Below are 12,290 nucleotides of genomic sequence, written 5' to 3'. Positions count from 1 at the left end.
GTTCTTTTCAATCATAAAAGTATTACATCTATTGATAAAAAAAAAAAAAACAACAAACATTTACTTAAGGAATAAAATCTTACACATTACCAACAACCCAAATCTGTGTCAGCAACATATTTATTCTGACATTTAATTCATAATACTTATCTGAAAGACATAAACTCATCTTCAAAGATAGATTTTCCATACACCATATGATGTCCATTCTCCTGTCACAGTCAGGACATTCTAACTGATTCACAAGTATAACAGCAGCCTGAGGCCACCTTTCAAAATTAGGTTACATTAAGTACAATAATATCTCTGGCAAGTCTTGACTAATTTTAGTTGTCAATCTAATTTAGCCAGCCCAACAAGATTTGTATCTTTGAAAGTAAATTTATTTTCTAATTGCATTGACAAATCTATTTAAAGAACCCCACTAAGACAGACAATTATTAAAATGGGTGATACTCCCCTGTTAACACATAGTATTCTAATGATAACCTCACAATACACATCAATCCAATACTTTCAGCCCATTTTCTAACTTAAGGAAAATAAAGGAAAAAAAGAACATTAAATATACATTCTACTGGTCCACAATACCCTGCTTCTTCCAGAGTTATGAAAGTCCTTTTTTTCCTTTAAAGTTATGGTATGTTAAAAGATACCTTCTTAGATCTACTCTTATTAACAATATTTTGGGTTGGAGATATAGCCCCTTTAAAAATCAGCAGTTTAAAAATTCTAAATGTCAAACACCGAGTAATCATTATCATACACAAACATTAATTGAATGCCTATCATGTGACAGGCACATCCATAAAGAGACATGTACTCCAACTTGATCAATATGATTTTAAAATTAAATTTTAAATTTTAAAAAGGGGACTTATGTCCCAGGTGCAGTTCTCTTCCGGAACACATTATTATCCAAGAATTGTCTCAAGGTGATCATCACAATATAATTCACCAAGTAACTAGAGGGACAGTGTAGTCATTAAGTCAATTACAGTGTAATCAGACCCAATTTAATTCATATCATCACTAGCAAGAACTATTTTTTATTACCAACAAATTTACAGATTTATAAATAAAGTTGTATCCTGGTTTTTCAAGTTAGTTTTGAAATCCTGATTTTCTTACACGCACAGAAATTTTATTATCAAAAGCTTTTACCAAACTAATGTCAGATTTCATTTGCTTTTTTATCCCAATGATGAAGGTTAAAACCTATACTCCTAGTATTTAAGTAGGACAGGAACTTTTTCTTTTCTCTTTTCTTCCAATAAACTGAGTTAATTTCCTATTATCTAGTTCCTATTAGAACTAGAAAACAAAGTAAAATATCCCAATAAAATCACAGGGAGGGTTTGGAGCTATAAAATCCATAAAGCTCCATATTACCTAATCAAATGAAAAATATAAAAGGTCAGAGAGAAATACCAGCAAAATGTTTATGGTATTATCATTTTTTAATAAGATTATGGGTAATTATTAATTTTGTCTTTATACTTTTCCAAATTTTCTAAAACTCCACAATTATTACTTCTAAAATCAGGAAGAAAGGCATTTTAAATCATTTATTTCTAGGGGTGCCTGGGTGGCTCCGTCGGTTGGGTGTCCAACTTCAGCTCAGGTCATGATCTCACAGCTCGTGGGTTCGAGGCCCACATCAGGCTCTGTGCTGACGGCTCCGAGCCTGGAGCCTGCTTCGGATTCTGTCTCCCTGACCCTCCCCTGCTCAAACTCGATCTCTCTTTCAAAAAATAAAATGTTAAAAAAAAAATTATTTCTATGAATCTTCTTTGCAGAAAAACTACTGATAAATTAATACCACAACTTAGGTAATTTTTGACAACTACTTCTTATAACTCAGTATAGGCTCATTAAAAACAGTTCCTCAAAGAACACTCATCTAATAAAATCTGGCTATAATCACCTACAACTCATTCTTCCTCATCATTTGACTCCACACTAAATGATATGATAATCTGGTCAAAAACTGCAAAAAACACATTCTGAAAGCCAAAATCCGCATCTAGTGATTTTCTATGTGCTCTTCATATCCCATACCTCAGGGTAGCAAGTAATTGATTAAGACTTGCAGACAGGGGCGCCTGGGTGGCTGGGTTGGTTAAGCGTCTGACTTCGGCTCAGGTCATGATCTCACGGTCTGTGAGTTCGAGCCCCGCGTCGGGCTCTGTGCTGACAGCTCAGAGCCTGGAGCCTGTTTCAGATTCTGTGTCTCCCTCTCTCTCTGCCCCTCCCCTGTTCACACTCTGTCTCTCTCTGTCTCAAAAATAAATGTTAAAAAAAAAAAAAAAAAAAAAAAAGACTTGCAGACATGAAAAGTCCAGAGTAAGAAAAGTAAAAGTCATGCTTTCATTTTCTTATCAAGCAACACACTGAATATCCTAACACATATTTCTTGGCATAACACATGTCAAACAGTTGTAAACATTTTCTTTTGGTTACACAACATGAAGCCAATCTCTGGATATTTTGGTTTCCCTACTTAAGACTAGAATAACTCATCTCAAAATTAAACATAATTGTTTAGGTTAGAAATTTCCCCATCGTAGACTTGATTTTCCAAAAAATACTAATCTTTGAACCAAACATAACATCAAAACTGGTTATTTCAATCATTCCCCAAGAAACACTTTACTATCTGATTTCAGGTGATATATATTTTTTGAAGTTTATTTGTTTTGAGAGAGAGAATGAGTGGGGGAGGGGCAGAAGGAGATGGGGACGGAGGATCCAAAGCAGGCTCTGTGTTGACAGCAGAGAGCCTGCTGCAGGGCTTGAATTCACAAGCCATGAGATCATGACCTGAGCTGAAATTGGATGCTTAACAGACTGAGCCACTAGGCGCCCCTCAGGTGATATATTTCACTGTCTGTTACCTAAGTTTCATCAGGTGCTTCCAATAATTACTGACAGTTACACCCAAAGCAGAAAAGAGCAGTTTAAATTCAAGACTAACGTTCTCTACCCAATCTAACATTTGTTAACAGCTGTGGTAATTGGGCTACAAAGACAGCCACTAACACCCCCTATAAAATGTTAGTCTTCGGAGAGCCTAGGTGGTTCAGTCAGTGAAGCACCCAACTCTTGGTTTTTTGGCTCAGGTAGTGATATCACGGTTTCGTGAATTCCAGCCCCACATGGGGTTCTGTGCTGGCAGCATGGAGCCCACTTGGGATTCTCTCTGTCCCTCCCCTGCTCATGCACTCACATGCGCTCTCTCTCTCTCAAATAAACTTAAAATAAAAATACTTTCAGATAAATGGAAATAAAAACAAAACATACTTATGGAATGCAGAGAAAGCAAAGCACAGAGGGAAATTTATAGACATAAACATCTACACTGAAGAAGAAAGATATCAAATCAACAAGCTAAACTTCCACTTTAAGAAATTTTCAGAAAGAGGGGCACCTGGGTGACTCAATCAGTTAAGCTTCCAACTTCAGCTCAGGTCACGATCTCACAGTTCATGGGTTCAAGCCCTGCACCAGGCTCCACGCTAATTTTCAGAGCCTGCTTGAGATTCTCTCTCTCCCTCTCTCTCTCTGCCCCTCCCCAACTTGTGTTTTCTCTCTCAAAAATAAGTAAACTTAAAAAAAAGACTCTTAAAAAAAATTAGAAAAAGAGTAAATTAAACCCAAAGAAAGAAGAGAAAGAAAAAAATTGATAACAGTGGAAATAAGATAGAAAAAAACATTTAAATAGAAAAAAATTTTAAATTGGTTCTTCATAAAGATCAACAATTGGGGTGCCTGGGTGGCTCAGTCAGTTAAGCATCCGACTTTGGCTCAGGTCATGATCTCGAGGTTTGTGGGTTCGAGCCCTGTGTCAGCCTCTGTGCTGACAACTCAAAGCCTGGAGCCTGCTTTGGATTCTGTCTCCTTATCTCTCTGCCCCTCTGTGCTCACACTCTATCTCTCTCTCTCTCTCTCTCTCAAAAATAATAAATAGGGGCGCCTGGGTGGCGCAGTCGGTTAAGCGTCCGACTTCAGCCAGGTCACGATCTCGCGGTCCGTGAGTTCGAGCCCCGCCTCAGGCTCTGGGCTGACGGCTCAGAGCCTGGAGCCTGTTTCCGATTCTGTGTCTCCCTCTCTCTCTGCCCCTCCCCCGTTCATGCTCTGTCTCTCTCTGTCCCAAAAATAAATAAAGGTTGAAAAAAAATTTTTTTTTAAATAATAAATAAACATTAAAAATAATGATAATTAAAAAAAAATATCAACAAGATTGACAAGCCTTTGGCTAGACTAACCAAGATTAAAAAAAAGAGAGAGAAAATTGAAATTACAGAAATAAGGAATGAAAAAAAAGAGACATTACGACCAACTTTACAGAAAAAAAAAAGAATTATAAGAGAATACTATAAACAACTGTATGCCAACAAATGAGATAATCAAGACAAAATAGAAAATTCCTAGATACTAACTACCAAAACTGACTCAAGAGTAAAACAGAGAATCTGAGTAGACCTGTAACAAGTAAAGCCATTAAGTTAGTATTAAAAATCCCTCCCACAAAGAAAAGTCCAGGATCACATGGTTTTACTAGTGGATTCTTCCAAACGTTTAAAAAATTAACACCAATCCTTCATAAACTCTTTGCAAATAAATAAATAAGTATGAGAAGGCAACATTTCCTAACTCATTCTATAAGGCCAGTATTACTCTGATACCAAAACCAGACAAAAACAATATCCCTTATAAATATAGACAGAAAACTCCTCAACAAAATACCAGCAAGCCAACTTTAGTATATAAAAAGGACTTTATTAACCATGACAAAGGGGGATTTATCCCAGGAATGCAAGGTTGGATCAACATAGAAAAGCCAATGTAATACACCATCTATAAAGACAAATTCTTCATGATGTAGAAAAAGCTTTTGACAAAATCCAACATGCTTTCATGATAAAAACTCAACAAATGAGGAACAGGAGGAAATTTCCTCCACCTGATAAACAGAACCTATGAAGACCTTAGAGCTAACATCAATATGTCCCATAAAATAGAGAAAAAGATTGAAAGTTTTTTTTTTTTTTAGCGTTTTATTTATTTTTGAGACAGGGAGAGACAGAGCACAAACAGGGGAGGGTCACAGAGAGGGAGACACGGAATCTGAAACAGGCTCCAGGCTCTGAGCTGTCAGCACAGAGCCCGATGCGGGGCTCGAACTCACAGACCGCGAGATCATGACCTGAGCCAAAGTCAGCCGCCCAACCAACTGAGCCACACCGGCGCCCCTGAAAGTTTTCCCTCTAAAATCAGGGGGGAAAAACTAGGATGTCTGTTCTTACCACTTCTATTCAATACTGTAGAGGAGGTTATAACCAGCACAATTAAGCAAGAAAAAGAAATAAAAAGCATCCAGATTAGAAGGGAAGAAGTAAAATTATCTCAATTTTCAGATGACATGATCTTGTATATAGAAAATTGTAAGCAATTCACAAAAAAAACCTACTACAACTAATAAGCAAGTTAGCAAGGTTACAGGATGTAAGTTCAACATTCAAAATTCAATTGTATTGGGGCACCTGGCTGGCTCAGTCAATAAAGCATGCGACTATGGATCTCAGGGTTGTGAGTTCAAGCCCCACACTGGGCATAGAGCTTACTTAAAAAAAAATTCAATTGTATTTCTATAATGCAGTAATAAAAAATCTGAAAATTAAATTAGGAAAACAATTCCATTTATAATAGCATCAAAAAGAATAAAATACTTAGGGGGCACCTGGGTGACTCAGTCAGTTAAGTGTCTGACTCTTGATTTCCACTCAGGTCATGATTTCACAGTTTGTGAGATCTAGCCATGCATCAGGCTCTGCACTGACAGCATGGAGCTTGCTTGGGATTCTCTCTCTCCTCTCTCTCTCTCTCTCTGCCCAACTCCCTTCCCCTGTTCACACTCTCTCAAAATAAATAAGCTTAAAAAAAAAAAAGAATAAAATACTTAGGAATAAATTTCACAAAAAAAGTGTAAGACTTATACTAAAAACTACAACACATCAATGAAAGAAATTAGAGACCTAAATAAATGGAAAGGCATCCCATGTCCATGGATTGCAAGACTTAATAGTGTTAATATGGCAAGATTCTCTAAAATGATCTACAGATTCAACGCAGGTGCTATCAAAATCCTAACTGCCTTTATGCAGAAATAGACAAGCTGATCCTGAAATTCATATGGAAATGCAAGGGATAACCAAAACAATCTTGAAAAGTAAGACCACAATTGGAGGACTCACACTTAACTGATTTCACAGCTTACTACAAAGATACAGTAATCAAGACACTGTGGTACTGGCATAAAGACAGATTTGTAGGTGAGTGTAATAGAATGCAGAGTCCGTAAATAAACCCACACATCTATACCTAACTGGTTTTCAACAAGGGTGCCAAGACAATACAGTGAAGGAAAGAAAAATCTTTTCAACAAATGATGCTGAGACAATCAGATAGCCACATGCAAAAGAATGAATTTGGACTCCTGCCTCATACCATATAAAAAGTTAACTCAAAATGGATCAAAGATATGAATATAAGAGCTAAAACTATAAAACTCTTAGAAGAAATCATAAGTATAAATATTCATGATCTTGGATTAGGCAACAGTTCTTAGATATGACACCAAAAGCATAAGCAACCCAAAAATTTTTGATAAATCGAACTTCACCAAAATTAAAAACTTTTGTGCTTCCTAGACACCATCAAGTAAGTAAAAAGACAACTCACAGAATGGGAGAAAATATTTGCAAATCATATATGTGATAAGGATCTGGTCTACAGAACATATAAGGAACTCTTATAACTCAATGATAAAAACACAATCCAATTTTAAAATAGGCAAAGGACTTGAATAGAAATTTCAACAGAGAAGGTATACAAATAGCTAATAAGTATACTAGAAGATGTTCGACATCAGTAATCATTAGGAAAATGCAAATCAAAGCCACAATGATATAATGATGTACCATTTCACACCCACTAGGATGGCTTTTTTTTTTTTTTTTTTTAAGGAAAATCACAACTGTTTGTGAATATGTAAAGAAATTGCTACCCTCAATTGGTGGTAGAAATGGAAAATGGTGCAGTCACTGTGGAAAACAGTATAGCAATTCCTCAAAAAGTTAAACATAGAATTACCATATGAAACAGCAATTCCATTCCTAGGTATATACTTAAGAGAACTGAAAACAGGTATTCAAACAAAAACTTGTACATCAATGTTCATAGCATTCACAATAGTCACAAAGTAAAAACAAGACAATATCCATCAACTAATGAATGGATAAACAAAATGTGGTACACCCATACAGTGGAATATTACACAGCAGTAAAAAGGAATGGAGTACTGATACATGCTACCACATGGATGAACCCTGAAAGCATTATGCTAAGTAAAAGAAGCCAAACACAAAAGCCACATATTATATGATTCCACTTATATGAAGCATCCAGAATATACAAATCCATAGAGATAGGAAGTAGAATAATGGTTGTCAAAGGCTGGGGGGAGGGGGAAATGGGAGTGACTACTAACGTGTAAGGGTTTCTCTTGTTAGGGTAATGAAAATGTTCTGGGATTGAAAAATAATGATATGAATACTAAAATCCACTAAATTATATATTTTTTGAATTATACATTTTAAAATGGTAAATTTTATGGTATGTAAATTATACCTCAATTTTTTACAACAGGCTACAGGGGTGGGGGGGGCAGTTGCACATGGTGAAAAGAATACTGTACAAAGTGAGAGAAAGCCAAGGATCAAGTTCTGCCTCAGCCATGACATACTCCATGTGCTCCAGGTTTAGGGGCCACACTTTCCTTATCTCTAAATGAGGAAATGAGCCAAATGATGCCTGGAGTTTCTTCTGTAGATTTGACTTCTAATTTTGACAATTAAGTATCAAATAATATGATAAACATGTAAGTCTAACCATTCAAAAAACTAAAAAACCCAAAGATAAGAATACGGAAAGTGGGAATTAGCTTTGCAATGTTAGAGAAAAAAAAGCAAATCGTGCCAAGATTGGAACAGCATAAGAAGGAAATGAGAGATGAACCATTTAATAATGAGAGAAGTAAGTTAGATAAGGCCATGAAAGATAAACTAAGGATATCTGGTCAGAGAAGCAGTACTTTGCTACAGTAACTCTTAAGGAGAGAAACTACCTATGCCCTGGAAGCTCTATTAAAGGAAGATAAGGGGCACCTGGGTGGCTCAGTTGGTTAAGCGTCTGATTCTTGATCTTAGCTCAGGTCATGATCTCACAGTTCGTGAGTTTGAGGCCTGCATCAGGCTCTGCACTGGCAGTGCGGAACCTGCTTGGGATTCTCCCTCTCTCTCTTTCTCTGTCTCTGCCCCTCCCCTGCTTATTCATTCACTAAACAAACAAACAAACAAACAAACTTTAAGAAAAAATAAAGGAAGATGAATATGGCAGGATACACTGGAAGGAAAAAGACTAAAGGCAAGAAGATCAACTAAACAGTTAATATACACATACTGGTTCTAACACTACTCTCCAATAAAAGGAACCAGGGCTCCTTGGAAAAATGACTGATTCTACAACTGGGGCAGGAGCGGCACCTGGGTGGCTTAGTCAGTTAAGCGTCCAAATTTGGCTCAGGTCATGATCTCACAGTTCGTCAGTTTGAGCCCCGCATCCGGCTCTGTGCTGACAGCTCAGAGCCTGGAGCCTGCTTGGGATTCTGTGTCTCCCTCTCTCTCTCTCTCTCTGCCCCTCCCCTGCTTGCACTCTGTCCCTTTCTTTCTCTAAAATAAATAAACATTTAAAAATAAAAATAAAAACCAGTGAAACAGGAAAAGTGAGGCTGGCCTTAGAAATGCCTACTGAACATCTCCCCTTAAGCCTCCCCTCCTTGTTTTCCAAAAAGGAATACTTTTTCAATTAGAATCAATTCTCCCTGTATTCATCTTTTTAAAATTTTGGATTTTCATAAGTTGAGCTTTCCTAAATAGATTCAGTATGTTTATAATGCAATTTACATAAAAATCAGAATAGTGGTTGCTCCTGAAAGGGTTGAGTAGGCAGGAATTAACTGGGAAAGGATGTGAGGAAACTCACTGAGATTAAGATAATGTTCTAATCAGTGATTCTCAAATCCCCAGACTAGCATCATTGGCATCACTGGCATCATTGGGGACTTGTTAGAAATGCAAATTCTCAGGCCCCACTTAAGATCTACTAAATTAGAGACTCTGGGGATAAGGGCCAGTAATTGGTTTTAAAAAAGGCCTCCAAAAATAGAAAATCACCATTAGAACTCCACAGTAATAACTACTGCAGGCAAGATCCCTGGCAAAGATAAAAATCAACCCATGACACTTTAAGAAACATGATATTTGCATAGCTTCAAAGTATCTCCCCCAAAATATTTATTAGTTATTGTGGTGGTTTTAACATATATCCATAAATTCTTGCATACTCTCCCTCCAGGAGATAGGGTTTGATTCCCTCCACAATGAATGTAGACTAGACTTAATAACTTGCTTCTTAGAATATGGAAAGCAAAAAAATAGTAACTTTACAGTGGAGCAACCTAGCAGATACTACCTTAACCAGTAATAATTTATATAATCAGTAATAATATTTATTGATATCATATATCCCCTAATATGTGATAAGGACATATCACCTCTGTAGTATTCTTCCCAAAATGCACAACCTACCTACCTAATCATGAGAAAAATCAAACATGGTGAGTCTGTTATCGCTGGGGACATGCCTGGGCTTGGCCTGGTAAGTGGACTTAAGGCCACCAGAGCCCTGTGTCTAGCCTCCTGCTCTTGTCCCACTCTCCTTGGGGGTCCCACCCCTGCCCACCTGGCTCAGCATCCAATCCCTGGACTTGTGGCTTGTTTTTCTGCCTTGACCCCAAAACAGGAACAGCCCAACTTGTTTTTTTTTAGCTTGTTTCTTATAACTCATTTTTCCTTTGTACGAGTAGCATGCCCTGATCACTCAACTGGAGTTGAGATTAAGGTTTGGGAACAAGTCACCTATTTCTTAAGAAACGGTGATTCAGGGTCACTGGGTGGCTGAGTTGGTTAAGAATTTGACTTTGGCTCAGGTCATGATCTGACAGTTTGTGAGTTTGAGCCCTCTGTGCTGACAGCTCAGAGCCTGGAACCTGCTTCAATTCTGAGTCTCCCTCTTTCTCTGCCATTCCCCACTCATGCTCTCTCTGTCTCTCAAAAATAAATACACATTAAGAGAGAGAGAGAGAGAGAGAGAGAGAGAGAGAGAGAGAGAGAGAGATGGTGATTCAGCCAAACTTTATTAAATGCCTACTACATATGGAAGCTTTCCAGTTTTTATAATCTGTCATTTCCAGTCTGCTGTGCATTTGTCTTAGACAAGTTTGCCCTACCCTCACCTCATAAATGCCTAATGGCAATATCTGCAACTTTTAAAGAATTCATTATGATCTCAAGGCAACAAGCATTAATGACAATATCAAAGTTTGAAGGATTTCTCATTTTAATCAATGTGCATGCATTACGAATTTAAAGTACATTCCTAAGTTATAGATTGCATTTTAGTACTATAAAGAAACAAAAGTGTAGCACTTATGTTCACCTGAAGCTAACCATCTGTAGTTTTTAAACCAAGCAAAGAGCGATATATTGGTGTCCCAGGAAAAATAAATATTAGAAATAACCATAAAACCAACTTACTAGTTTTATTCTCCCCAATCATTTCTTTAGAAATAACCTATTTCAGGGGCACCTGAGTGGCTCAGTTGGTTGGGCATTGCTCTTTAGCTCAGGTCCTGATCTCCCCATCCGTGAGTTCAAGCCCCAGCTCAGGCTCTATGCTGAAAGCTCAGAGCCTGGAACCTGCTTCGGAATCTGTGTCTCCCTTTCTCTCTGCCCCTTCCCCGCTTGTGTTCTCTCTCTCTCTCTCTCAAAAATAAATAAACATTTTTTCAGGGCGCCTGGGTGGCTCAGTCGGTTGGGCATCTGACTTCAGTTCAGGTCATGATCTCTCACAGTTCATGGGTTCAAGCCCCGCATCGGGCTCTGTGCTGACAGCTCAGAGCCTGGAGCCTCCTTCAGATTCTGTGTCTCCCTCTCTCTCTGTCCCTCCCTGCTTGCACTCTGTCTCTCTCTCAAAAATAAATAAACATTTAAAAAAATGTTTTTAAATAAATAAATAAACTTTTTTTCAAAAAAAGAAAAAGAAATAACCCGTTTCAGGTGCCTGGGTGGCTCAATCAGTTAAACAACTGACTCCTGACTGTGGCTGAGGTCATGATCTCATGGTTTGTGGTTTCACCCCCATACTGGGCTCTGTGCTGTCAGCGTGGAGCCTAGTTGGGATTCTTTCCCTGTCTCTCTGCCCTCCCCTGCTCGCTTGCTCTCTCAAAATAAATAAATAAATAAATATTTAAAAAAAAAAAAAAAGAAGAAGAAATAACCTATTTCATTTGAATAACAAGACTGACACTTTAAATTAGAATTTCCTGGGGCACCTGGGTGGCGCAGTCGGTTGAGCGTCCAACTTCAGCCAGGTCACGATCTCGCGGTCCGTGAGTTCGAGCCCCGCATCAGGCTTTGCGCTGATGGCTCAGAGCCTGGAGCCTGTTTCCGATTCTGTGTCTCCCTCTCTCTCTGCCCCTCCCCCGTTCATGCTCTGTCTCTCTCTGTCCCAAAAATAAATAAAACGTTGAAAAAAAAAATTAAAAAAAAAATTAGAATTTCCTTTCATTTTTCACGATTTTTAAGGTATTTAGAAAATAGTTATTCATCTTCAGGAGTAACAGAATTCTAGAAGGGACACTGAATATCCTTTAATTTGGACCATTTTTTTATGACAGTAATTTTTGAATTATACTCTACTGGTAACTCATCCTGAATTGAAGTTAATGAAAGATTTGTTACAATAAAGTGAATATCAATTATTAAATGTTCTTTTCCCCAAAGAGTCATTTATTTTACTAATATGGTATTTTGCTTATGTAATATTTTATTATCTTTTTTAATTTTTTTAATGTTTATTTTTGAGAGAGAGAAAGAGACAGAGCACGAGTGGGGGAGGGGCAGAGAGAGAGGGAAACACAGAATCTGAAGCAGGCTCCCAGGCTCCAAGCTGTCAGCAGAGAGCCCGACACAGGGCTTGAACTCCTGAACGGTGATATTATGACCTGAGCTGAAGTGGGACACTTAACCGACTGAGCCACCCAGGTGCCCCTTGTTTATGATCTCAGTAAATGTACTGAATTTACCCTTTTAAATACACTGCTCTTA

At 37.8% G+C, this 12,290-nt stretch overlaps 1 protein-coding gene across 37 annotated transcripts in view; it reads right to left on the bottom strand.

Annotated features, from left to right (window-relative positions):
- The window catches only part of EPB41 (erythrocyte membrane protein band 4.1), a 201,998-nt gene that overhangs the window by 148,789 nt on the left and 40,919 nt on the right, over positions 1-12,290 (bottom strand). The window lies entirely within an intron of this gene.

This window comes from Leopardus geoffroyi, chromosome C1, assembly GCF_018350155.1.
Source record: "Leopardus geoffroyi isolate Oge1 chromosome C1, O.geoffroyi_Oge1_pat1.0, whole genome shotgun sequence".
Lineage (NCBI taxonomy): Eukaryota > Metazoa > Chordata > Mammalia > Carnivora > Felidae > Leopardus > Leopardus geoffroyi.
The sequence above is the reverse complement of the archived record's forward strand: the minus strand, read 5'-3'. Positions and strand labels throughout refer to the sequence as shown.